The sequence below is a fragment of the Acinonyx jubatus genome, chromosome D4, assembly GCF_027475565.1.
Source record: "Acinonyx jubatus isolate Ajub_Pintada_27869175 chromosome D4, VMU_Ajub_asm_v1.0, whole genome shotgun sequence".
NCBI lineage: Eukaryota > Metazoa > Chordata > Mammalia > Carnivora > Felidae > Acinonyx > Acinonyx jubatus.
The window spans coordinates 52,154,718-52,180,919 of NC_069391.1; the positions used below are offsets into that span (position 1 = coordinate 52,154,718).

The 26,202-nt window shown below is 36.1% G+C and overlaps 1 protein-coding gene and 1 long non-coding RNA gene across 27 annotated transcripts in view; one reads left to right on the top strand and one right to left on the bottom strand.

Moving 5' to 3' along the window:
- The window catches only part of BNC2 (basonuclin 2), a 436,381-nt gene that overhangs the window by 316,351 nt on the left and 93,828 nt on the right, over positions 1 to 26,202 (top strand). The window lies entirely within an intron of this gene.
- On the bottom strand, positions 14,569 to 25,211 carry LOC106969776 (uncharacterized). The gene is made up of 2 exons (XR_001429413.3): positions 24,754 to 25,211; positions 14,569 to 14,876 (listed from the first exon to the last, which is right to left on the bottom strand). It is a non-coding gene; the product is annotated as an uncharacterized LOC106969776 (long non-coding RNA).

Consider the following 26,202-nt stretch of genomic DNA (forward strand, 5'->3'; position numbering starts at 1 on the left):
GTCTGGGTTTTGTTTTGCTTTGTTTTTTTAGATTCCACATAGAAGTAAAATCATGCAGTGTTTACCTCTTACTGTGTTAGCTGTTTCACTTGGCATAATCTCCTCAAGGTCCATCTATGTTGTCAAAAATGGCAAAGTTCCATTTTTTTTTTTTTGATTGACTAGTATCCCATTTTGTACGTGTGTACACATACACAGTATCTTTATCTATTATGGACACGTAGGTTGTTTCCATATCTTGGCGTATTGTAAATAATGCTGCAGTGAACATAGGGATACATATATCTTTTGAAATTAGTGTTTTTGTTTTCTTTGGATAGACACCCAATAGTGGAGTTGCTGGATTTTATTTGGTAGTTCTATTTTAAATTTTTTAAGGAACCTTCATACTGTTTTCCATAGTAGCTATGCTAATTTATATTCCCATCAGCAGCATATGAGGCTTCCTTTTTTTCCACATCCTTGCTACACTTGTTGTTTCTTGTCTTTTTGATAATAGCCTTTCTGACAGGTATAGGGTGATATCTCATTGTAGTTTTGATTTGCATTTCCCTGATGATTAGTGATGTTGAATGTTTTTTCCTTTTTTTAATTTTCTTTTGATTTTTTGAACTTTTTTTCAGTGCCAACATGTTGGCCACCTGTATGGAAGATGTTTGGAAAACCTTTGGAAAAATGTTTATTCAGATTCTTTGTGCATTTTTTAATTAATATATTTTTTGTCATTGAGTTGTAGGGATTTTTTAAAAATATATTTTGGATATTAATCCCTTATCAGATACATGATTTGCAAATATTTTCTCCCATTCAGTAGGTTGCTTTTTTATTTTGTTTATGGTTTCCTTGGCTGTGCAGAAGCTCTATAGTTTGATGTAGTCATGTTTGTTTATTTTTGCTTTTGTTTCCCTTGCCTTTGGACTTAGATCCAAAAACAAAAGCAAAAAAACAAAAAACAAAAACTCACTAAGAACAATGCCAAGGAAGTTACTACCTATGTTTTCTATGGTTTCAGGTCTTATATTCAAATCTTCAATCCATTTGAGTTATCTTTGGCTTATGGTATAAGATAGTGGCTCAGTTTCACTCTTTTGCATGTAGCTCTCCAGTTTATTGAAGAGTCTGTCCTCTCCCCATTGTATATTCTTGCCTCCTTTGTTAAAATTTAACTAACTATATGCAGTGGGTTTATTTCTGGGCTCTCTCTTCTGTTCTACTGATCTATGTGTGTGTGTGTTTATGCCCCAACCATACGGTTTTGAACACTGTAGCTTTGTAGTATAATTTGAAATTAGAGAGTGTGATACTGTCCGCTTTCTTCTGCTTCCCTAAGTTGCTTTGGACATTTGGGGTCTTTTATGGTTCCAAATATAAATTTTAGAATTATTTGTTGCACTTCTGCAAAAAATGCCTTCGATATTTTCATAAGGATTGCATTGAATCTGTAGAATGCTTTGGGTAGTATGGACATTTTAACAACATTAATTCTTCTAATCCATGAGCACAGAATATCTTTCTATTTATTTGCATCTTTTTCAGTTTCTTTCATCAGCGTCTTAGGGTTTTCAGTGTGTAGATCTTTTACCACCTTGGTTAAATTTATTTCTATGTATTTTATTCTTTTTGATGTGATTGGAAATGTAATTGTTTGATTGCTTCCTCCTTCTGATATTTGTTACTAGTGTATAGAAATGCAGCAGATTTTTTATATTAATTTTTTGCCCTTCAATTTTATTGAATTCACTTATTCTAGCAATTTTTTGGTGGTCTTACATATAGTATCATGTCGTCAGCAAATAATGACAGTTTTACTACTTCTTTCTGAGTTTGTATGCCTTTTATTTCTTTTTCTTGCCTGGCTAGGATAATCCAATATTATGTTAGATAAAAGTCAGGAGAGAATTGTCTTGTTCCTGATCCATGATATTTGCTGTGGGTTTGTCATAAATGGATCTTATTATGTTAAGGCACATTCTCTCCATACCCACTTCATTGAGAGTTTTTACCATAAATAGATGGTGAATTTTGTCAAATGCTTTTTCTGCATCTAATGAGATGATCATATGATTTTTATCTTTCATTTTGTCACAGTGATATATCATGTTGATTGACTAGTGGATGTTGAATCCTTTCATCCCTGGAATAAATCCCACTTAATCATGGTGTGTGATCCTTTTAATGTATTGTTGAATTTGGTTTGCTAATAGATTTGCATCAAGATATTCTTGTCTGGTTTTGGTATCAGGGTAATTCTGGCTTTGTAAAATGAGTTTGGAAGCATTCCCTCCTCTTCAGTTTTTAGAAGAATTTGACAAGGATGTGTATCACATATTCTCTGAATGTTTGGTGGAATTCAACCAGTGAAGCCATCTGTTCCTGGATTTTTGTTGGGAGGATTTTGATTACTGATTCAGTCTGTATACTTATAATCAGTCTATTCAGGTTTTCTATTTCTTCATGAGTCAGTCTGGGAAGATGGTGAGTCTCTAGGAGTTATTCATTTCTTTTAGATTGTCCATTTTTATGGTGTATAATTGCTCATAACAGCGTCTTAGTTCCTTTCTACTTCTGTGGTGTCAATTGTAACTTATTTTTCATTTGTTCTTATTTATTTGAGCCCTTTCTCTTTTTTTCTTGGTGAATCTAGCTAAAAGTTCATCTATTTTGTTTACCCTTTCAAAGAACCAGCTCTTAGTTCCATTGATCTTTTTTATTGTCTTTTTTGTCTCTATTTCATTTATTTCTGCTCTGATCTTTATCGTTTCCTTCCTTCTGCTAACTTTGGACCTCGTTCTTTTTCTAGTTCATTTAAATGTAAAGTTAAATAGTTTATTTGAAGATCTCTTGTTTCTTCAAGGCTTGTATTGCTGTGAACTTCCCTCTTACTATTTTTGCTGCATCACATAGATTTTGGTATGTCGTATTTCTGTTTTTATTTGCCTGTAGGTATTCTTTTATTTCTCTTTTTATTTCATCTGTGATCCAGTAGTTGTTCAGTAACATATTATTTAATCTCTATTCATAGCCTTTCTAGTTTTCTTCTTGTAATTGATTTCTGAAGTTTTATATAATTATGGTAAAAGAAAAATACTTGATAGGATTTCAGTCTTTTTTAGCGTATTGAGACTTGTTTTGTGGCCTAACGTGTGATCTATCCTGGAGAAAGTTTCGTGTACACTTAAGATGAATGTGTGTTTTGCTACTTTTGGATGGAATGGTCTGTATATATTTATTAAAACCATCTGGTTTAGGGTGTTGTTTAAAGCCAGTGTCTCCTTACTGATTTTCTGTCTAGATAATGTATCCAGTGGTGTCAGTGAAGTGTTAATTTCCCTTGCTATTGTTGTATCACTGTCATTTTCTCCCTTTGGGTCTGTTTATTATTTGCTTATACATTTTGATGCTCCTATAATAGTTGTATATATGTTTATAAATATTGTATACTTTTTGTTGGATTAACTCTTTTGTGTAGTGCCCCTCTTTGTCTTTTATTCCAGTCTTTGTTTTGAAGTCTGTTTTGTCTGATACAAGTATAGCTATACCAACTTTCTTTTCATTTCCATTTGCATGGAATATCTTTTTACATCCCTTCACTTCTAGTTTGTGTATGTACTTACTTCTGAACTAAGTCTCTTAAAGGCAGTGTATATATGTGTCTTTTTTTTTTAATCCATTCAGCCACCCTGTGTTTTTCAATTGAAGAATTTAGTCCATTTACATTTAAAGTAATTATGGATAGCTGTGTACTTATTGCCATTTTATAAATTGTTTTCTGGCTGGTTTTGCAGTTCCTCTCTATTCTTTTCAACTTCTCTTTCTCTCTTCCCTGTGGTTTAATTATTTTCTGTAGTGTTATGTTTAGATTCCTATCTCATTTTCTTTTGCATATTTACTATAAGTTTTTGATTGATATTTACTGTGAGGTTCACATATATAATCCTGTGTATATAATAGTGTATTTTATTTGATGGCAGCTTAAAGTTGAACACATTCCAAAACTGTACATTTTTACTACTACTCCCCCCATATTTTATGTTCTTTATATCCTATTTTACATCTTTCTTATTTTATGTGTCCCCTAATTATTATAGGTTTAATTTTACTATTTTTGTCTTTAAACCTTCATACAGGATGGTAGTACTTAAACACTACTGTTTTGTGGTGACAGTAGTAAGGTGTTATTTTTCTACAGGGTTCTTTCTTTCATTTTTTGAGATATATACCATATAATCAGTTTCACTTGGTAAATATTACATAAACACTGAGGAAGTCATGGAGGACATAGATCTTTTACTGCTAACCACTTATTTACAGCAATACTGTGAAAGAATAATAATGTACAATGTTAAATATAAGATAGTTTGTATAGGTTTTGTAAATACTACCACAGTGTTTTGAGTGAGATACAAGGAACCTGAATGTACTTTTGCATAGAATGATATCAGACATCTATAATATATATTGAAAAGTAGTGCTTATAGTCATTGCATATGTATTCTTTTTGAAATGACATTCATAGAATTAAAGCATATTTCCTACAGAATAAACGTATGAATGGTATATAAAGCTTTTGCTATCTAGAGTAGTTGAAAATTCTATATAATTTTGTTAAGTCTGGAACCTCTAAACATATTCAGAAGTATTTTCCGGGGCGCCTGGGTGGCGCAGTCGGTTAAGCGTCCGACTTCAGCCAGGTCACGATCTCGCGGTCCGGGAGTTCGAGCCCCACGTCAGGCTCTGGGCTGATGGCTCGGAGCCTGGAGCCTGTTTCAGATTCTGTGTCTCCCTCTCTCTCTGCCCCTCCCCCGTTCATGCTCTGTCTCTCTCTGTCCCAAAAATAAATAAAAAACATTGAAAAAAAAATTAAAAAAAAAAAGAAGTATTTTCCTATTCGATAGAAGTTAGTGAGTTTGGTAGATGCTACTATGTTAAGAGTCATACTTTAAATATTTAGTTTTGATTAAAATAATATATTAAATAGAATGAATTCCCACTATTTATAACTGAATTAAATTTGAGGAGCATATAGTTAAGTGCATAAAACAGACAGGTAACACAAACATGAAAATTGATTTTGTTAATAATAATTTTGTTTAGAACAGAACCCAAAATTTGGCTTAGAAAATGTTTCCAAATTTTTCTCATTTCTTCCCCAAATAGGTCTTTGGGGGAAAGAAGAAAAATGTGAAGATTCATCTTTTTCATGTGAACTAGAGTATTAGCTTGAGTTAGAATTCTTTATGATATTTATGGGATATAAACAGAACCTTATTTAATGTTATAGTTTCTTCGGACAGGGCTTAAATATGAGACTCTAAGAGAAAAAGGAGTATTTTTTTTCTTCATATCAAATAAGCTCTGAAATTCATGCTTATGAAAAGAAAGGAAAACAGTTGAACACAAAAACAAAAGTCTGTGTTTTGTGAGTTTTAAATTGTGAAGTTAAGAAACACATATTTAGATATTTTTAAAAATCCATACACATCAGCTTAATAGTGATTTTATTTTAAGACCTTCTGCAGAAAAGAACATAACCAGACTTCACAATAAGAAAGTTCTCACTGGGTATTTTAGATGGCCTTTATAAAATTTCATCATCATTTTGTACTTTTACACAATGTTATATGCCCTTAAAAAAATCAGAAAGACGGAAATATGGAATAATCTAGAGGAGCATTTGGAGAATTTTAAAAAGGTGGGATAGAACCAGAGGAACAAGGGCATTTATTGGCAGATTAAAGAGTTTTTATCTTATAGGAAGTTGATTCTTTTGAAGTAAGTAATGAGTATATTGGGTATTCATTGCTGCATGACAAACCACCCCAAACTTTGTGGCTTAAAATCACCACCATTTTATTATTGTTCACAAGTCTGTGGGTCAATTGGGAAGTTCTGCAGTAAACTGGTACATTGATGGGGTGAGGAAGGAAGGTGGGCTCTTCGATCTAGGATGGCCTAATTTACACATCTTGCTGTCTGGTTGATACAGGCTGTTAGTTGGGGCAATGGAAGTAGGTAGGTGTTATATCTCATCATTGAGCCCATTAGCCTGGTCTTGTTCCACATGCAGATAATTTAGGGTTCTGAAGAGTGCAGAAGAGGGAAAGTCCACATGTGCAAGCACTTCTAATGAGAATCTTACTTCATGTTTACTAGTATCCCGTTGACCAGAACAAATCACATAGCAAAGCTCAGAGCCAGAGTGGGAGATGAGTACTCCAGGACATGCAAGGAAACCTGAGCAATTTGGGAGTCAGTACTGAAATAATCAATCACCAGATTAGTGTCTTAAGAAGCTCCATTTGGTAGTCTTATCTGTGTGTAACCAGGAGGGAGTCCTGAGCCAGGCTGTCTAGTTTGGAAGCTGTCACAGTAGTTCAAGTAGAAATAATCCTGGCATTGGGGTAGTGGCAGGGAGATTAAATAGCAGGGTTAGATAAAACCATTTGCTGACTAGATTCAGTAGGTGTGGGAGAGAGAAGGTGCTCATAGATTGATTCCAGGATTCAGGGTTGGGTTTGTGAGAATGTAAGGACCTGGTAGAGTTTTGGACCTATTTATGTTTGCAGTGAATATAAGACGTCTGTGCAGCTTTTTAATTCCTACTCTGCTGTCCAGAAACATTAATGAAATGAGACTACATCTTTGAAATTTCTATTTTTTTAACATATTTCTTTAAAATTCATGGCCAAATCCCAGCGCTTTCTTTACCATCAGCCTTGCAAAGATGATTAAATGATGAGAAGCACTTCCTCTCATTTTTTTAAAAAGCACATGGGCAACTTTGCTATAAACAAAAAGTCCAAAAGTTTGGATTTCCTAGTTTCCTTTCCCAGAACTGAACATCTACCTAGGATTTTTGAGAACTTAATATTTACTTGTGTTTCTTTGAGATTATTTTTATATTTCAAATTATGTCAACTTTGACAAAAGTTTAAAATTTGGTGACAACAACATTCCTTTCTTAACCATTTTATGCTCCATGTTTCAGTGAAAGGACAAAAGTTTTGCTTCTTTTTCAGTTATTCACTTCATAATCTGAGGTTTAACTCCTCCAAATTATGAATTTTTTGAGGAAATCATGTCTAGATTATTTATGAAAATACATAAAAGCCATCTTCCTATTAAGTGAATAGAAAATTAGTTTGGTCATGGTTTTTCTGTTCTTTTGATACATGGATGGAGTACTTTTGTTGTTGTTTTTTGTTAAGGGATGTGACTTGCCTCTAAGAGAGATAGTTGGAGAAAAAAAAAAAACTTCAGCACATGATTTGCTTCTGGAAGAAAAGCATGAAATTTATCATTTAAGATGAGTGTACATAAATTGTTGTACATAAGAAGTATCTATAAAATAGATTTTAATTTTATATTGCGATCAGTTAAGGAAGAGAGAGGATAAGGTAAGGAAAAATGAAAAAGGAAGAAAGACATGTTTTTAAAAATATTTTTCTCATTTTTTTTTTATTAAGGTAATGTAATTTTGCAGCCATGGGTACAAATCAGGTAGAATTAGATTGCATAGTTAGGTGTTCCATTCCTGAATTACTATTATATGATTCTCTCATTCATGGCCAATCACAATTATTGTAAAACTAAAACAAGAAGGCTTCCACGGTCTTAAATCAAGGAAGAAATATTCTCCTCCTAATTCAGAGTAGTTGGCTCTGCCAGCCACCAGATGATAAATAGAGTAACAAGAACCTGTTAATTGGCTCTTGGGGTCCTTAGCACTTGAAGCTCACAAAGGGATTTCACATGTAGTGATCCATTTAATTTGGAGACCTATGGAACAGATAGAGCAAGTTTTATTAATTTTGTTTTATAAGTTATTAAGCTAAAACTTACACTTTATAATAGTGAAAAAGCTTAGCAGCATCCCAAACTGAGTACTCAAATTTGGCTGTTCTGATACCACAACTAGACTTCTTTGCATTGTGTAATGTTTATCTTTAAATAATAATTATTTGTTTAGGTCTGTTGTAAAAAGCACTTGCATAATTATTGATTTATTTGATGGTCACAATCAAAGTCTATCTCTATTATCTAGATTTGTATCCTTAGAGAGAGAAATCAGACTTCTATTTTTTATAGTTACATTGAAATCTCCTATATTACTCATAAGAATGGCTGTCTTAAAATTTGATTTTTAGACTGTGTTTCTCGCTAATAAAATTCACTTCTATAAAATTTTGCCAGCTGCTATAGGAAGACCTATAAAACACTCATTTTAACTCTAGTAGTATTTATCCTGCCTTTCTTCTTCTTGTTGGCATTTGTAGGATTTCCTAATGGTTTGCTATTTAGTTTCAATATATTTCCTTTTAGTAGATGATTTACAAATAGCAGTAATGTTGAAAAATGTAATGTTTGTTTTAAGTCTATAAACCAAAGATTGAAAGAATGTGATTGTGGATGTATGATGTAATATAAATAGGCAGATTTTTATTCCTATCCAGATTTAGTTTTGAGAATATGAGTATTTGATTCATCCTGATTTTCATCTTAACAGATATTGCTACATGTTTAAGCAAAAGTAATTTATCTCTAAATTTTTCTTACATCTCGAGACCTTATAAGCTGTCGTTTTTTTCATTGGCTTCAATTCAGAATTATTTGACTCTTTTGTGCTTTATTCCTTAGGTGTATTTATACCATACATCAGTTGACAGTTTTTTTTAAAAAACAAGAAAAGAGTTGCAATGGCTAGGATCTCATTTACTAATTTATTATGAACCCAGAATACTCCAGGCATTAAAAAAAAAAAAATTGTGTTCCTGTGACTTAATCTTTGTGTTTGTTTCTAGAGGCTGTGCAGGATGTTTCCTGTCTGAGGCACAAACCGTATATTTCATTTGTCATATCTAATGTTTTTCATATCCGGAAATCATGCTCCATGTTATGTTTTACAAGGCTTCATAAAAATAAGTGATCCAGATAAAATTTATAGTTATTTTTAAAAATCTGTCATACCAAAATTATCTGTCTTTTCTTTTTCTCCTTCCCAAATGAGTACAGATAGGATTATGAGGTTTAAATGAATGTGTTTTTAAATGAAGTCTAAGTTTGACACTAGACAGTCATCTATTATTCAGAAGAAGCTGGATGTTGGTATGTTGGTAAATGCTTTACAACTCTCTAAATTAAGAAATAAAAAAGACTTGAATCACGGTGTTTGTTGATATCTATGGCCAAAATATCCCACCATGGCTGATTTTAGACCATCAGCACCAAGCCATCAAACATGGGTTTGAGATGAGAGGTACAGTAACACACTCTTCTACAGTATTTCCACATACTATATGTAAACAGAAGTACATTAAAGCACAGATAATTGTAAAATGTGGTCAGATAATTACAAGTGATGAGTTTTGACTGCCTTTATTTTTATTTATTTTTATTTACCATTATTTTTAATATATTTTCCTTAAGGGGCACCTGGGTGCCTCAGTCAGTTAAGCATCAGACTCTTGATTTCCACTCAGGTCATGATCTCACAGTTTGTAAGCTCCAGCCCCACATTGGGCTCCACACGGAGCCTGCTTGGGATTTTTTCTCTCTCCCTCTCTCTCTCTGCCCCTCCTCTGCTCGGGCTTTTTCTCTGGCTTTCTCTCTCAAAATAAATAAGGGCGCCTGGGTGGCTTAGTAGGTCAAGCGTCCAACGTCAGCGCAGGTCATGATCTCACAATTCTGTGGGTTCAAGCCCCACATCTGGCTTTGCATGGATTTTCTCTCTCCATCTCTGTGTCTGCCCCTCCTCCACTTGCGCGCTCACTCGCGCTCGCTCGCTCTCTCTCTCTCTCTCTCAAAAGTAAACATTAAAATAATAATAAACTTTAAAAGATATATATTTTCTTTAATTGTAAGTTTATGCGATTTAATTATTAATAATGCCTGTGTTTTGACAACCAGATTAAAAAATTCCTGAACCTTTAACGGTGTGCCCTCATGGACCTGTGCGAGTTGGCTTCAGCACACCACTCCATTTATTTTTTTTTTTATTTTTTTTAAATGTTTATTTATTTTTGAGAGAGAGACAGAGTGTGAGCGGGGGAGGAGCAGAGAGAGAGGGAGACACAGAATCGGAAGCAGGGTCCAGGCTCTGAGCTGTCAGCACAGAGCCTGACACGGGGCTCAAACTCAAAAGACCGCGAGATCATGACCTGAGCCGAAGTCGGACGCTTAACCGACTGAACCACCCAGGCGCCCCCACACCACTCCATTTAAATCCTGAGAAGGATTGGTAGGCCTGAGAAGGTAGGTTTGGTCTGTACTCTCTGTGGTAGAGGATACCTTGTGTTGTCTGTGTGCCCAGGGAGGAAGGCAGCCATTTTCTCTTTTAGCTTGAATTACTAAATACCACCTGGTCCCATAAATACTGATATATATATTAATATAAAGCTTGAATGGAAATAAAATCCTGGAATCTTTTAATAAAAGGTCTGGGAAAAGATTTAAGACTTTCAGTGCAAGCATTATTTTTAATTCTTTCTTTTTCTGTTTCTGTGTCTCTTGGCTATTACATACCTCTCAGTTAAACACTAAAAGGAAAAAGGTCTATCTTGACTTCCCATTTGGCAGATTGTATAGTTAGGACAACTTTGGAGGAATGGCCTCCAAAAGCCATTCCAAGAGCAAGGATAAGCTATTTGCATTACTTTTTCTCAACAGGATATATTGATAATGTATAACATGAAGTAGTAGTTTGTACTTACAAAAGAAAATAAACTGGAATGCCTTTAAATTGTTAATATACATTACCAACTGAGGTAATAGAATGAACAGTGTACAATGAAAGAATCTGATGCAACTAAAGGCAGACTTTTAAGTGCACTTTGTCAAACTTTCTTGTTATTTAAAAAGAGAGAGAGGGCGAGTTTCTTCCTGTATTGCTATTGGCAGCTTATAGTATTACTCAAGTATTTTGAATAAAATAATATGTTAAAAATACAACTGATTCTTTGGGGGAATACAAAAGATCTCTAGACAAGTTCATTTAGATAGGTTGACAAAACTGCTGGTAAGCATGGTTAGGAAGAAAAATTGGGCATATTTTGTGTATAACCCTTTGAGTATTAATTCTGACCAGATCACACTGTAAATAATGTTAACTGTCATAAAATAAACACAGCCGGGGTTTGCACCATATGTTTTATAATTATTTTTTGCAGCTTCTTTTTTTGTTTGTTTTCACTGAAATGGAACCCACTGATAGCTCTGTGAAGTTATGTTTATATAAAAGTAAATTACACTTGTACTTTAAAAAACTTGGCTTCACAAGCCAGTCTCTCTAGGCAGTTTTTGTTTAAAAAAAAATAAATGAAAGAAAAGTTTTTCTCTTCTTTCTTTTTGCTATTTTTGCTATTTTCTCAGGAACATAGTCTCAAACAGAAATCTGCTGTAACGTCTTTGTGCCAGTTTCTTGTTTTTGCACTTGTGAAGGAGATGCCTTTGGAATGCCACCCAGAGGAGGGAATCGCTTAACCACTGAACTCACAGAGGGTGTTTGGCTTAAGTAGCCCTGGAGTGGCCTTTCAGACTGAGGCTACTGTGGTCTCCTAGTTTGTTTTTGTTTTTTACCTTCCTGCCTGTGAGTGTTTAACACTGTCAGAAGTAAAGCTCAAAGCTCCCTTGGAACATTTAGTAATTTTAAAAAGTGTTATTATTTTCATAATCACCATCTCCTCTTGATCTCAGGGGAGGCTGGGAACCCTTGATTGTCTTTAATAGAGCATATGAAACTGATAGTGCCAGTGGGAGGTGGGTGGCAAGTTTCGTAATATGCCAGCCTCCCCCAACCCCTCCCTGCTCATTGCTACATATGTCTCTTGGCAGATCTGACAGTATCCATAATTACCAGGCACTGTGAGCCCTGACCATAGAACCCTTTCTGCATGACACCTGTCCAACTCTTGCCCTGCTCCTGCATCTTCTCGTGCCTCAGCTTGCTGGCCCACCTCACGTCAGAGCAACAGTCTGCTGTTAGTGAACTCATTTCTCTTCAGATTCTCAGACACCAGAAGTTCTGCCCACACAGTTTACAACATACACCATGGTTTGTGTTACAACCTTTCACACAGTAGGCATTTTGTAGACTTGTGGCAATGAATGAGAGAAATTAATACAGGCAGTTCTCTTGTTATGGTTTCCATTTGCCCTATATTAAGTGCCTTTCCTACTCTTGACAGATTTGCTTAGCACGATGTAATCTTTTCTGTAAAAAAGCTCATCTTCATCATCGCCTTCTCTTCGAGACAGAGAAAAGGTTGCTCAATTTTTATAGATGCCTGAGAAAGAGACCCTAGGGAACCCCAGTTGACTTTAATAGTGCTTAGCATAGTGCTTAGTGCTTAGCTTTTTCATTGGAAGGGGGAAGAAAAAAAGAGAAATGTACAAGGAGTTTTGGAACTTTAAAAAAAAAATGTTTTATTTATTTTGAGAGAGAGCAGGGGAGGGACAGAGAGACAGAGAATCCAAGCAGGCTCTGCACTGTCAGCACAGAGCCTGGTGCAGGGCTCAAACTCACAAACCATGAGATCATGACCTGAGCCAAAATCAAGAGTCGGTTGCTTAACAGACTGAGTCACCCAGATGCCCCTGGAACTTTTGTTCCAGAATGTTTCAGTAAGGTGAAAATACTATCACTGAATTTTGTAGGTGGAAGAAAACTTGAAGATGAAGCTATGTTCATTCAGTCGAGAATCCATGCAAAGGGAAGAATTATGCCAAAGGAAAGATACACAAGTAGCAGCACTTTAGTGGTTCATGCCTGTACATAGTCAACCCTAGAAATGCTTTAAAAATCTGCTTTTGAGGGAGAGGTCATAAAATTTGGGTTTCGGTTTTGTTTTGTTTTTTTTTTAATGGAATAATTGTCAGGCATTTGTAGAAAGTCAGGTCAAGTATAAACCTTTCTTTCTTAGAAACTTTGGCAGTCTATTTTATAAATATTGTACTTGAAAATTATGATCTAATATCTATTTATAAAATTTTACTTCACTTAACAATTGGTAATTATCTTCTTTATAAATATTTGATGAAACCCTTTTTCCTCAACAGTAACCAAAAAGATTATACAGTTAAGTAAGATAATTTGGGGAAATGTCAAAATATATCAGAGCGTCTTTTTAAATATGTGTTCCTGTTTGCTTATGAAAGGAATACAAGTTTGATTTAAAAACTCAAACATTGCTGTAATACATAATTCATAGAATGAAAGCTGTCCCTACCCCCTTCTCCCAGAGACAACCCCTATTTTAGTCATTTAGTGAATTGGCCATATATTTCCATGCAAGTATAGTGCAAATTAATTCTTCTTACTAATTTTAATAAAGTGGTTAATTCTGTATATCTTATAGCTTACTGTTCAAAATTTTAACGATATAGCCTAGTCTTTGTGACAGACCAATAAACAGCCTGCCCTCTGCTATCCATCGCCCAAATAATGTTACTTTGTTTGTAAAAAGGTCCTTTGCAGATGTGATTAAGAATCTTGAGATGAGAGGGGTGCCCGGGGTAGCTCAGTCCGTTGAGTGTCCAACTTCACCTCAGGTCCTGATCTTGTGGTCTGGTCCATGAGTTCGAGCCCTGCGTAGGGCTCTGTGCTGACAGCTCAGAGTCTGGAGCCTGTTTCGGTTTTTGTGTTTCCCTCTCTCTCTGCCCTTCCTCCTCCTCTCTCTCTTTCTCTCTCAAAAATAAACATTAAAAAATTATTTTAAAAGAATCTTGAGATGAAGAGAGAATCTTGGATTATCTGAGTGGGCTGGCTATAGATACCATCATAGGTATCATTATAAGAGAGGGGCAAGAGAGATTAGAGACAGATACGCACAGGGGAAAATATACACTGAGGAGAAAGTGAGGTGAAGATGGGGACAGAGATTGGAGGGATGTGCCTGTGAGCTAAGGACTGCCAGCACCCACCAGAAGGCAAGAGAGAGGTGTGGAACAGACTCTCTCCCAGAGCCTCCGAAGAGAGTTCAGCCTTGCCAACATCTTGAGTTTTTACTTCTAGCCACCAGAGATGTGAGAAAATAAATTTTTATTGTTTTAAGTCATAAGGTTGTGGTAATATTTTACAGCAGCTCTTGGAAACTAATATGAGCCTCTTTCCATGTTGGTATATGTAGATCTCATCCACTCTTTTTCACCTCCCGGTATTTTTCTGTTGTATGGATGCACTGCAATTTATTTAATCTTTTATTTAAAGATATTTGGGTTGTTTTTATTGTTTTGACTTTACAGACATTGTTTTAGGAAATATCCTTATATGAGTGTTTTGCTGCATATGTTAGAGTATTTGTAGAATAGCTAGGTGGAAAAAGAATTGTCAGGTCAATAAGTAGAGACTTATAAAACAATTCTAGTTTGAATAGGTAATAAAACACCTAGTTACTCCATGCCACCCATCTGCTCAGTTATCCACCTCAGATGCACTCCCTTTTATTAGTTGCTTGTATTTGTATATCCTTACAGAGATAGTCTCTAAGTGTATACATATAAGTATTATTTTTATTTCCTTACACAAATAATAAATAGCATGCACAGCTTGCATATGGTATTCCTTTTGTTCTCTCCCTCCCCCCCCCCACCCCGCCTCTTAACAGTTACCATGGAGAAAAACAACAACAAAGACCCAGTTATGGAGAAAAGGTAGGAGTAGGTGTATTCAATGCAGTTATTCACTTAGTATGTGCTATGTATTTTCCAAAAAATTTGTCTGAATTTATACTCCATTAACAATATATGACTTCCTTTGTTTTCTAAAATGAGACTGGTCCCTAGGTATCGCTTTTGCTCTTAATTTTTTTCTTTTCCTTCTCTTGACAGCTCTTGTTCAGTAGTGGTAGAAGAATACATATGATCGTAGGAATTTTCAGATCCTATAAAAATGAAATATAAAAATATGTTGAGGATATTTATTCTCATAGATTTCCAACTCAATATATATTGAGCTTCCAGGCTTTTCAGAACATTGACTTGAGAAAGAATAACTTCCACTCTTGATTTTCCTAATACATGAGAGTTTTCATAGTATCTACTTAGTTTATGCTCCAGAGTCATGGTACAGTAATGTTAATAATATTAGTTCAGATCAAAGTGGCAGATGTCATCTTCATTCATATATAAAACTTTAAAATTATCTCAAGTGGGGGCACCTGGGTGGCTCAGTCGGTTAAGCTGCCGACTTCGGCTCAGGTCATGATCTTGCGGTGCGTGCATTCGAGCCCCGCGTCAGGCTCTGTGCTGACAGGTCAGAGCCTGGAGCCTGTTTCAGATTCTGTGTCTCCCTCTCTCTGACCCTCCCCCGTTCATGTTCTCTCTCTGTCTCAAAAATAAATAAACGTTAAAAAAATTTTTAAATTATCTCAAGTAATAGTATCTCAAGTAATAGTTATTACAGTAATTTTATTTTCTAAGCTAAAATGGTTTCTTTTTCTCATTGGAAGTTTTTTTTTCCCCTCATTTTGCTATTCCAGTAAAACTCTTGAGGCTCCTCTTATTCCCAACTCCGGTTTACTCTTGAAGATACAAGATGCATTTGGCATCTGTTCTGTTGTTAAGCCCGCAGGAAAAATTATAAAGCTATTCTTGCAAATTTGTCATTATTATTAAGAACAATAATTCACCACATGATATATCTCAGCCTTTCTCCACCTTTTATCTGAGTTCCAGGATGACATTGCCTTCCTAGGCAAGCCAGTATTTGCAAAGTCTCATCTCTCCCTCTTTAATTTATAGCGATGCATTGCATTTGGGTGACAGGCAGTTGTTCGTGCTTGAATAACCCAGGATTTGAATTCTACAATTTGTGGCATCCATGTAATGTTTAGCAGTAGGTACAGCTGTTAACTATTCGCGTATAAATAATCTTTTTCCCTTCTCAACCTGTCTCCCAGGTAGTGTACCTGTCACCATTAATAACTCTGGCAGCTCCCTGGTGATTTGACCCATCAGTTGTCTTTCACAAAAGAGTGGTGCTCTGGCCTGCTATTGAAGCTTATACAGGTTCCTTGAGCTATTCAGTCACCCCAGCAACTGTATTGTTGTGAGTCCCTTGACTGCAGGGAAGTTGTGTTTCGGGGCTTTATAGGCAAGCAACCGAACACCTCATACAATTTGAAAAAGGTAGCATTGCATTTGGAACCACAGATGATAAGACCTCCCTCTTAGACCCCACAGCAGGGCAACAGGTGTAGGTGAGGGAGTGGGAGATGAGTGGTGAAGAGGACCAACAGCAGGTGAGGGAGTGGGAGATGAGTGGTGAAGAGGACCAACAGCAAGTACAACATTTCTGTCTCTTTGATCCCATACCTACACATAACTATTGTAGCATCATCCTTCATCCTCTGATGTTTGCAAAGTTGGGGTTGGTGTATTTGATCTGGTTAGTGGATCCATGAGTGTGGCCCTCTGTCTATAGCTAAAGCTTAAGAATTAGAGGCTGGCGGGGCGTGCCTGGATGGCGCGGTCGGTTAAGCATCCGACCTTGGCTCGGGTCATGATCTCACAGCTCGTGGGTTTGGGCCCTGCACTGGGCTCTGTGCTGACAGCTCAGAGCCTGGAGCCTGCTTCAGATTCTGTGTCTCCCTCTCTTTTTGCCCCTCCCCTACTCACTCACTCACGTGCTCTCTCTCTCTCAAAAATAAAACATTAAAAAAAAAAAAAAAAGAATTAGAGGCTGGAGCTATAACCCAGAGGATGGGAATTGCCCTGTAAGAAGTCCTTGGGCAATTTTTGGTTCCTTCAATTAGGTATATATTCCTTGCCTCCCCTGCTTCTGCCTCTATTCTGTGTACAGAATGTTAAGAAATTAGTGTTAAGAAAATGAAAGAGTTTTTTAAACTCACTTTCCTTCGGCATGTCGTGGTCATGTCAGGGAGGAGAGTGGGGGGAGTTCACACATATACTATTTGGGCATACACGGTCTACCATACATTGGGCTAGTACCATGGATACAGATAGGAAAATGTTGTGATTGCTTATTGCCTCTTAGTGAGTGACTAATGTCTTACATTTCTTTGTCTGAGAATATGTCTTGGCAGTACAGGATTTCTTCAGACACAGCTCAGGAAATGGCAGAGAGTAAGGAATCACAAGGAAAAAAAAAAGCATTAAAGAAGTAATCCCAGTATTTGTGAACACAGACTATGATTTTAAAATAAATCCTCTAAGGAGTAAATCAATTAGGCATTATGTTGGTTAGCTTTTCAATTGGAAATGGATTCACCCTCCAAGTGATCTTTGCTATTCTCATCTCACTGAGCATAATAAAATAGAAGATGGTCAAATTTATAATACCCAGAACAATGCCATAATATACATGCATTTATATAATTTGGGTATGGAAATGGACACACACACACATCCCATATATACTTGTTATTTTTTATTTATGTACTTATTATAATTAAACGCAGTAGCAATCTGAAAAGACCTAAAGGAGTGAGAATCTTAAATTCTCAGGGAAGCTGAGACACACAACAACCCAGAATGAAGTGTTTCAGTTTACTTTCATAAGGGCAAGGGAAACTATACCTATAACAACCTGTATTCTATGGCTGATAGAGTAACAGAAAATATTAAGATAAATAAAAAGGTATTTAGTTATAAGTTCAAGAATGATAGACCCTGATTCTGCTATATAGAATGTATTTTTAAAGTAATAACATATTTTAAAGTGTAATAGATGCTGTTTGTTAAAAATAATAAATTATACAAAAGATATAGTTGAAAGTAAGTCTTTGATATTGGGGTATAGTGCTGGAAATAGTCTATGCATATAAAGTACACATATGTTTCTGTTTGTTTAATAAAAATGGTGAGGTAGGATACAATGAGCACATTATTCTGTTCTTTTCATTTTTCATGTAATAATATATCTTGTACACAATTTCATATCAACACATAAAGAGTCACCTCATTCTTTTCTAACGGCTACATTGTATGGATGTGTCATAATTTATTTGCCTATTGCCTCAACCACAGATAGACTAGGTGTTGAAACAAAGTTTTTGAACTTTGGCATTCTGTAGGTGAGGAGGATAAATAATAGTGCATTGTTTTAATTTGCATTTCTCTTAATGATGTAAAGCTTACTATCTTTTTATGATTATCAGTTATTTCTGTTTCTATTTTACTAAAATGTCTTTTCAAGTCCTTTATGCATTTCTAATATCATTGTAAATCCTTTTTCTTATCATTTTTAGCACTTTTTTACGTGCTAAAGAAATTAGCCTGTAGTCTATTTATGCTATAAGTATCTGCTCTTAGTAGCTCTTTAGCTTTTTACTATTCTTTTGCTTTTGTTTTGCATTTGTTTTTGCCTTGGAGGTTTTCTGGTTTTATTTTTGTTTTAGGTTTCATGTACTTTTATTAACCTTTGATTGGCTTCTGGTTCTTAACTCTGACTTAGAAAGATCTTCCAGTTTTCAAGACAATTGAAATAGTTCCTGTTATCTGCTAGTATTTTTATGTTGTATTTTTATTTAGTGAGTTTCCATCTTATTGAATACAGTTGTTCAGCCAGAATTTTTTATTTCTTGAGGTAGTGAAAGTATGTTGTATGTCAGTTACCTATCTTTTCATCGACTGGGATGTTATTTTAATAACATTTGATTATTTAAAGTATATAAAACACTTGAAATGATTATCACATATTCAAACAGCAGAGTCATAATTATCAAACGTGTTATTTAATTTAAACCTTTAGTAATTTGTAGGTACAATAATGAATGCATATTTAGAATAAGAAATCAACCCGAAAAACAAAATTACTATAGTCATGGAGGTTCGGGCCCTTTTCTTCTGATATCTCTTTAGGGAATTTACCAGAAATGCGTTCATAGAAATCTTTCCTGGTTGCAACTTGGCTTCCCTTCTCCATCTAGAAAGTTCTACAACTCCCTGAAACTAAGGGCCTGGGCAGATGAGGAACCTGAGGCTTAAGCCTCATTAGCTCTCTGGTAAATCTGCTTCTGAATATCTGGCAGTCGATCATGATCATAGTCTGCACTTCATTGTGAATTCCTGAGTCATTAGCACCCATAGTGATTAGTCCCAAGATTGACAGCCTTGAAGGGGTTATCATCAACTCTGTTCCTACTGGCTTCCTTGTCATCTTATTTCATATTATTGTCTTTATGATGATTCACTTCTCTTACTGTGCATGGTGTTCTTACGTCAAGTGCTCACAAAGTGATAAAGAGGAAAGGAAGAGGTTGAAGAAGCAGCTTAATTCACAATACAACCCCATGTGGCAGTGTTTTTTGCTTTCAGGGTTTTTGGTTTTGGTCATTAGGTGAAGCTAACATCAGAGATGTAAGATAGTACAGTTGTTGAGACCTTTGGAATTTTTTTTCTATTTTGTTAAAAAGTTTATACATGTCTTATCTTTTGTCATATTTTTGAAGCGGATCTAACAGGATTCACCCTCACAATTGTTTGCCCAAGCAACTTTAAGACCTAACCTCAGTCTTTAAAAAAAAAAAATACTCCCATGTTATATACATGAATGGAGTCATTCTCACTGTTACTGCTTTGCAAACATGCAAATAGACACTGAAAAAAAGAAAAACCAATACCCATGTTTTCTTTTACCACCTCTGTTTTCATGGTTCTTTTTTACTTTTCTCAATCTCCTGATCAAATGAATAAGTAAAATAATCAAGTGAGGGGGAGTGAATTGTTGGGGCATCCAGCTTTGTTTATGGGGCTTACTTTAATTTCCCCTTATGGTTTTAGGGTTGATAGGTGACTTTATACTTTTCTGGACAGCTGGGGGTTAAAAGCGAATTGGTGGTTTCAAGTTTTGGCATTTTTCAGCTTGCTCCTCAGGAGAATATAAAGTGCCTGTGGAGTGGGTCCAAACCAGTGGATGTTTAAGAGAAAGGGAAAAAAAAATATTTGCTGTAGAACATTCTTATGTGACTTAGTTGCCTTCTGTTGCATTAAATGGATAGAAAGAAGACTAGTGTTGTGCTTCATAGTTTTTAACATTAAAACTCTCTTAAAAAATCCCGAACCTTAAAAAACATGAAATGACCTTCAGGCCTGTTGGCTCCCACTGTTTAGTTTATCAGGTCCCTGTCACACCCTTCCCCTCCATGTAAAAAATCCAGAGGGAAGTGTGAAAAGCATCAGAAAGTCTCCTTTATGCCAGTTCAGGCTTTTAGTCGTTTGCCAGCACCTTCATCTCTTCATATGTTTCTAGCTAAGGTCTAACATGGAACAAAAACCCGACAGCAATGGAGACCAGATGCCGGTATTTCTTCTCTGTCACTTGGCTGCTGAGCAGATGGAATTTATATCAATCGGGCATGCTAGGAGGAAGAGGCCGTGGCAGCCAACATGTGGAACTGGGGCTGAGTGACATTTCTGCTAATGTTTTGTCCTTGTAGAACATTATGCTTCCTCTTTGCTTATGAGCTGTGGTTTTCCTGACTCAGATGAGGTTCCAGCTCCAGCTGGAATGGCTGTCGCTCTTCCCCTCTCCCCCTGCCCCCCTTTACAGGGAGTGCTGGGAGCTATGGAGGAGTAGTGGGGCCTGCACAATGGAGCTCTTTATTAAAATACCTGACATCTGCATGCAATGCAGCAAAATCATCTTAGCTCAAGCAGAGGAATGCGCCAGGCATTACTAGTCACTTTTTGTCTAGTGCTGTGTGCTTGTTTGATTTATATAATGAGTGAATGCCTCTGGCAAAAGAGGACGTTGAGCATGTTATTGGAGGGGAGGGAATTTTATAATTTTTTCCAAGAAGCATTGTCACAGACAGGCCTAAAATATGAGTATTTAAAAGCAGTTGTAGTCATCACATGGATTTCTTGCTATGGTTTAAAAATGTTTGCTCATTACCCCCCTTCTTCCCACTTAAGGTAAGACCAGAACATTTGAAAATCTAGTTAAACATGACATGGAGTTTTAATGTTGTTGTCTACTATTGGTAAGAAGTCTCACTTTTAAGAAATTTTGTGTTATAAAGAATCCCCAGAAGAATGACAAAAAAATACATATTTAGAAACGCAAAGGCACATACATAAAATAGCTGACGAGTTGCTAATTCTTGTTCCCTCCCTCAGACAAGTACGTTACCCTTTCATATTATAAGAAATGTGTATACATGCAGAAATCATTAGATTTTCTACTCTAATGATGTAAGCCATTTAAAGTTGCCTATTTTTGGCAAGTAAATAAGAAACTGCCATGTTAATATGTTATTTCAGAAAGCACTGAAGTGGTCATGAAATTACTGCTTATACTACAAAATCATCAACTATTTCCCCATTCCTACAGAGTCAAATCCCTATTTCTTGGTGGAAATTTGATTTGCGGTTTTGATTTGGTTGCTAAGAGATTCAGGGAAGGACACCAGGCAGGTGAGTTGGTGAGAGATGGAGCCTCTACTACTTTATCGCTTTTTTTCCAAACAGCAGCTTCTAGCAGATCTCTTCTAGATACGTTGGCCATATATGTTGTATCTTGAGTCTTCTAGAAATTCCCAGGAAGCCTGGCCACTTCAAGAAATGTAAACACTGTCCCTTTGGCATTTTGTTTTTAATGATTGTCCTAATGATTTAATGAATTCCTCCTTGTGTCTCACTGTTCGGCGTGCTGATGGCCCCACAACTACACTGGGAATGAAGTAAATCCATGTAGGTTGGGTAGAGGCTGGGGTACAATACTAATATTAGTATGTTTAGAGAGAGTCCCAATTCAGTCTTTCTTGGAGAAAAATTCTTCAAAATTGCTATGGAGTTTCTGGTTTTTGGGTTGTTTTTTTTTCTTACCTATGCTTGTACTATACTAAGCAGAGGACATTTTAGGTATAAAATTATTTAAGTAGTCTGGTATAAGGAACCCATAGTTATATGGCATATGCCTGTAATGTATACGTATACAGTAGAATCTGGAGTCACAGAATATAACTATTCCTAAGTGAGTGAACTTTAGCTATCTATACTCAAAAATGATATCAGTTCAAATAAATTGTTCAGATTGGGCTGGTTGGTTGGAAGGAATCTCCCTTTGTACTGTCCCATGTTATATGTCTGGATTATCCCAGATAATGTTGTATCTCTTGCTTTCCAAACTCTTGCCTTCTAAACCACAATTGTCCAAACATAGGAACAAGACAGATAGTGAGAAATGCCTTTATACTCAACTACGTACGATATTCCAGAGGAATGGGAATCTCTTGCTCTGTTCAAGTTGAACTTATACCAGTTCTTTTCTTATTCAATTTTACATTTAGCCTTTTAATGGTTTTTTAATCTTCAACTTATTTTTTGTTCAGGATGTTCTTTTCTTGCTTCTCTCCTTCTCCCACAAAATTATTCATATCATAGAACACAGACATAATGTGTTCCCTTTCTTGTGACCCTTATGTCAGGAGCGCTTCAAGCTGGACAAACCCAAGTGTGTTGCAGAGGTGATATTTTTGGGGTGGTGATGAATGGTCCAGAATAATTGTTATACTCTTGGCTCAAGGTCCTATTAAGATTTCAGACGTGGAAAATGCTTCCTCATGGGCCTCTTGGAACTCATATGTGTGAGAGATTTACCTGGAGAGGAAAGGAACTGACTTCATCCTATGGAAGATTATAGTAGCCAAAGTCTGTGGATGTCTGATGGACGTCTGTCCTTTAGACATCCTAAAGGAGGATTCTTGAAGATAATGTGTTCCTTGGATTTTGGTCTCAGGGTTTGTAGCACCAGCCCTACCTATCTCATGGTTATGGTCATCTACAACTCTTCCTAGATGACAGTCCTTTACGTACCTGGAAGGACTGTGCACAGTCTTTGGTATTATGTGTTAAAGTCTAATTCTGTCTCTTCCTAGACATATGAATTTGAGTAAAATTACTTAACATCAATGAACTTCTTTTCCCTTCTGTAAAATATAGATGATACTGTCTACCTTACAGGGTTACCAAAAAAAAAAAAAAAAGAGATAATGGTAGTTGAGGGCCTGGCACAAAATAAGGACTCCATAAGTGGCAGCTACTGTTGCCATTGTTGTTAACAGCCATCACAGCCTGGGCTAGCCTTCTGATCTGTCATCTGTATGTTTGCTTAGTTAGTAGCATCCCCCCAGTCTACCTAAAATATACTATCTCATGAGTCTAGCTGCTTCCATTGGAGCTCGTTAGGCCTCCAAAGCAAGAAACTCTCCTACATGTAAGGTTGCCCATTCCTGTCCAAAGACATACTTTTCTTCTTTGAATCCCTACATCCTAAGAGGGAGTTATGTCCTAAGTCTTCTATGAAGGATGATTTACAGCAAAATCTCCAACCTACTAGCAAAGGTGAGTTCCTGTCTTTTGAGACTTTATACCCTTGCCTTTGATTGCTTCAGCTGGGGCTTTGCCTCAGAATCACCCCAGATATCTATTCTTCCCTTGTTCCTTAGCTAAGGTGCTGGGATTTATTATGCAAATGAAGGTTATATGTCTGAGAGACAAAGAGGCCCTACTCACTAGTCTGTATTGCAATTTAATGACGGTTGAGAGGGAGGTCACCAAAGGGAGCATTCAATCCTGTTTAAAAGAAATTGGGGCAGAGCTCTTGCTTGTGTCTCTTTAAGAGTAATCTGACAATTCTGGCAAGCATGTCTTCTTTTCTTAACATAAGGACATGCTGGTAATGCAACCAGGGGTTTTCTTGTTGGACGCATCAAACTATATGATGAGACATTTGTTTTCCAGTTTTATCAAAATATACGACTTTTACACCTTTGATCTTAAGCTTCATGCAACAGATTTTAAGAGAATAAGATGAATAGCGGCAAAGTGGGGTATTGTCTTTATGCATAAAAGGTGTGTTTTCTATTATAAAATTTAGTTTTTATTGTAATGATTTTATAAAGAATTTAAGCTACACAGAAATCTGTATAGTAGATAATGAATATACTATACTCTTGTGTCACTCCTCCAACCTGAATTTCATCCTTGCAAAATAACTGGTGAGTCCTCATAATCAGTTTGTTGGTGTTCCTTCCAGACCAGTCAGCTTTTAAAAGGATTTGGTAGACATGATGGCATGAAATACTTGTGCCAAATGCTGTTTTGGATTGGTCTACAAATCTCAGGCATGGTTGAGGATTATGCAATTATTTGACACATTGATCAACTTAGCAAACTTAGTACTTAACTCTGTGACTCCTTCATTCCCTTTTTGAGATAAAAATTTATTTAGTTACATTAAGTCTTCGCTTGACTTTGTTTATATAAACGCCCAAGGCTGACTTTCTTTCAAAAATGAAATAAGTGACTTTTTTTTTTGTCTCTCTAAGTTTTGGAGGAAGGAAGTAAACTAATGAACTTTAAACTACTACAAATAAAAATAAAGTCTGCTTTCTGCCACAGAACATCAGGTCAGGTGCATACATTTACTTTGGTTTGTTTTTTTTGTTGGTGGTGGGTTTTTTTTTTTTTTTTGCTTGTTTTTGTTTTTTTGTTTTGTTTTTGGTGCCATTAAAATTAATTTGTCAGTGTAAATTTTAGCACATAGGATCTTGTTTCCCTTCTTTCTCCCTTTCTGGTAAGGAGTACAATTGAAAACACATACTTGTGATTATAATTGGACTAAAATTTCTGGCAGAGCTATACTTAATATATCACAAAGCTTTAATATAGTAAGGTAAATATTGCAGTAAATGCCAGTATTTCAGTGTATATTAGCATATCCTTGCCTTTCATTGTTCTGAGATTGACTAACATTTAATTGCCTTGCCTACTTTATAAAAGGAAAGAAATTACCTTATAGGGGTATGCGAACTCCTGAGGTTTCTCAGCTGTGAGCCCAGCCAAGTTGCTTGCTCTCCTCCAAGCAGCCACTTCTCTCCTTAACACACAGATCCTTATACACAACAGTAAATAACCCTCAGTAAATTTGAATCTTATCTCAATCTAAAGACACCACCATCATTATGGGGGAATGTTGTTAGTCTGCAAAACCTCAGTCAGTTTAGAACAACAGAGCAGTATCCAAACTTTCTGGCTTTGTCTGGATATTGTTACGACATGTGTTGCCGCTGCATTCCTGGGTGCCATTTATAGAGTGATTTCTTAAACGTTGATTGTGTCACAGTGCAACTGACCAGTTTAAAGCAGTTTTGCTATATTTCCTTCCGAATCAAAAAACCCCAAAACATCTCATTATCATTTACTTTATTTAGAGTTGGAATCCCTTGATTGTTCTACTACATTTGCAATAAGTATAAAAGATGCTTTTCTCCTGACAAATTCAGCATTTTAAAACTATCCGTGGGTGGGGTGCCTGGGTGGCTCAGTTGGTTAAATGTTGGACCCTCAGGATCTCCTGGTTCGTGGGATGGAGCCCCACATCTGGCTATGTACTGACAGTTTGGAGTCTGCTTGGGATTCTCTCTCCTCTCTCTCTTTTCTCTCTCTCTCTCTTCTCCTCTCTCTCTCTCTCTTTCTCTCTCTTCATCTCTGCTCCTCCTCCCTCTTGCACACTTGTGTGAGCGTTCTTTCTCTCTCTTAAAATAAACTTTAAAATAAATAAACTATCAGAGTGAATTTTTTTTTTATTTTTCACCTTTTTATTAAGACATAATTATACAGTCTTAATAAGAAAATTTTCCAGTTACTTTGGATTTTAGGATTAAAAAGGAAAAAGCAGGACACTTATTGACCGACCTTGTTTTGTATGCTTCTTTGTATATTAAGACTGTGTATGCTAAAAAGAACTGGCTGTCAGATAAAAATAAAGAATTTTGAGTTTTCACCCTGTATCCTGGGGTATGTGGAGTACCCAGATATGTAATATGCACATTGATGGTAAATAAGTAATGTTTCTCTCTGTTTATGTAAGAAGATCTCCTGAGTTATCTTCATATTTGCATAATTGTTATTCATTGTAAACTCTTTTCTTTAAAAGATGGGATAAGTGTGTTTAGATTTTTTTAAGTTCCCCATAATCATTGAGGCATCTAAGCATTTAACTTGCAAAAACACCTCACAGTACATGGTATCACAAGGACTCAAGGACATTACTCACACCAGCCCTGTCTGGGTAGGATTTAAAAAAAAAATACACAAAGAAAATGCATGTTAATATGGCTGAATATTCATTAGAACCCTGTGGCCTGAGGCTGGAAGCACAGTGAGGCTGTGTGTTTACCAGGCCACCCGAAAGGCAAGAGGGCATAAGGCACTTATAAACAGTGGCGCAGCACAAGCAGT